Here is a 2,500-nt window from a genome sequence, read left to right on the forward strand (position 1 = left end):
GCCGAGGTCGCCGCCCGGCCCGCGGGCCCGCCTTCCGGGCCGCGGCCGCCCGGTCGACCCGGCTCCGGGAGGCCGCGCCGAGGTCGCCGCCCGGCCCGCGGGCCCGCCTTCCGGGCCGCGGCCGCCCGGTCGACCCGGCTCCGGGAGGCCGCGCCGAGGTCGCCGCCCGGCCCGCCTTCCGGGCCGCGGCCGCCCGGTCTACCCGGCTCCGGGAGGCCGCGCCGAGGTCGCCGCCCCGCCCGCGGGCCCGCCTTCCGGGCCGCGGCCGCCCGGTCTACCCGGCTCCGGGAGGCCGCGCCGAGGTCGCCGCCCGGCCCGCGGGCCCGCCTTCCGGGCCGCGGCCGCCCGGTCTACCCGGCTCCGGGAGGCCGCGCCGAGGTCGCCGCCCGGCCCGCGGGCCCGCCTTCCGGGCCGCGGCCGCCCGGTCGACCCGGCTCCGGGAGGCCGCGCCGAGGTCGCCGCCCGGCCCGCGGGCCCGCCTTCCGGGCCGCGGCCGCCCGGTCTACCCGGCTCCGGGAGGCCGCGCCGAGGTCGCCGCCCGGCCCGCGGGCCCGCCTTCCGGGCCGCGGCCGCCCGGTCTACCCGGCTCCGGGAGGCCGCGCCGAGGTCGCCGCCCGGCCCGCGGGCCCGCCTTCCGGGCCGCGGCCGCCCGGTCTACCCGGCTCCGGGAGGCCGCGCCGAGGTCGCCGCCCCGCCCGCGGCCGGCCGGTCTACTCGTCTCCGGCGTGCCCTTGTCGCCTTTTCCGGGTGGTAAGCGGTAGACCTGTTCTCCCTGGCCTTCCTGTGGAGCGGCGAGAGGGGTCGCTCTGTTGCGCTGCCTCCAGTTACGTCATCGTAAAGGCCGGCCATTTCCGCGCCCCGCCCCGGTAGGAGGGGCGGCTGTTCTTCGGCTCTCCGGCGCCGCCTGACTTACCGGTACGACTGTAGGGCAGAGGGTGAGCAAGCGCTGAGTTCCGGAGCTCTACTCCCGGGCGCCCCCAGCGCTAAGTGGCCGGTCTGCGAGCGACCTAGGGCGGCTTGCGAGGGCAGGTAAGGCCCGGTCCCGACTCCGGTTCTCTGACAAAATGTTTTTTTCGGCGCGTTCGATACGGCGCTTTCCCGGCACGTTCTCGGCAGCCAGGCGAGCGTGTCCCCGGTGCCGGGAAGCGCGGAGCCGCGGAGCCGGCGGCGGGCTCCAGCGACGGTTGCCGAGTTGCGAGAGGGCTGAGGCGGTCCGCGCGGAGCGTGTCCCCGGTGCCGGGAAGCGCGGAGCCGCGGAGCCGGCGGCGGGCTCCAGCGACGGTTGCCGAGTTGCGAGAGGGCTGAGGCGGTCCGCGCGGAGCGTGTCCCCGGTGCCGGGAAGCGCGGAGCCGCGGAGCCGGCGGCGGGCTCCAGCGACGGTTGCCGAGTTGCGAGAGGGCTGAGGCGGTCCGCGCGGAGCGTGTCCCCGGTGCCGGGAAGCGCGGAGCCGCGGAGCCGGCGGCGGGCTCCAGCGACGGTTGCCGAGTTGCGAGAGGGCTGAGGCGGTCCGCGCGGAGCGTGTCCCCGGTGCCGGGAAGCGCGGAGCCGCGGAGCCGGCGGCGGGCTCCAGCGACGGTTGCCGAGTTGCGAGAGGGCTGAGGCGGTCCGCGCCGCCGAGAGGGAAGGCTCGTGGCCTGTGAGCCCTTCGAGTGCAGCGCGAGAGAGAGGAAAAGGGGGGTGCCCCGTGCGGCTCGAGAGCCTCGTTCCAGGGGCCTGCCGCCGGCAGTGCGGCGATGCCAGCGCCGCAGCTGCTGACCCACACCTGCACGCAGCGCCCGCTGAGGCGTTCCGGGACACGTCGGAGAGGCCCCTGGGCGGGCCGGCGCTTCCCTGCTTCTCTGTCCCAGGGAGTGCGGGAGGAGTTGCCGGTGCTTCAGGCTCGAGTGGGCACCTCTTGCCGGACGGTGGTCCGCACCCACACGCAGTGTCCGCCGCGGGTTGCCTCCTCGGTGGCCGCGCTGGGCAGGGGAAGTTGGCTCAGGACTCGACCGATCGATGAGGCCGTTCGGGTCGCGTCGGTGAGGGCCCCCGGCGGGTCGGCTCTTCCGTGCTCCCCGTCATAGGGTGCATGGCGGTGTCCGATGTTCAGGCAGGGGGGTCTCCTCTCCAGTGCGCGTCCCGTTGTGTGCGAGGTGCTGCCCGCTGGAGCGGTGAAGGGAGGCGTGTGCGCTTTCTCTGCCGCTTTCCTGGGGCTTCTTCACCGAAGCCGGCTCTGCGAGGCCGAGTGGCCCTGGGAGTCCGCAGGCGTCCGAAAATCCGCACGAGGTGTCGGCGATGGTCTCAGCCCCGGGTCGCCGGGTGCCGGCCGCAGGCAGCCGTTGGCGGGGTGGCGAACGAGAAAAAGGGCAAGCGGGTGGCCCCCATGCCGGACGTGCCTCCGAGGCACCGCGTGCGCGGAAGGGGGGCGTCCCCCTCCGCCTCTCCCGCCCAGAGCTGCCGGACCCCCGCCTGCTGCGGAGCGTGCCGCCCCGGTGTTCCTCGTTTGGGGGGGCCGCGCCCG

This window comes from Apteryx mantelli, unplaced genomic scaffold (genome assembly GCF_036417845.1).
Source record: "Apteryx mantelli isolate bAptMan1 unplaced genomic scaffold, bAptMan1.hap1 HAP1_SCAFFOLD_86, whole genome shotgun sequence".
In the NCBI taxonomy this organism is placed as follows: Eukaryota; Metazoa; Chordata; class Aves; order Apterygiformes; family Apterygidae; genus Apteryx; species Apteryx mantelli.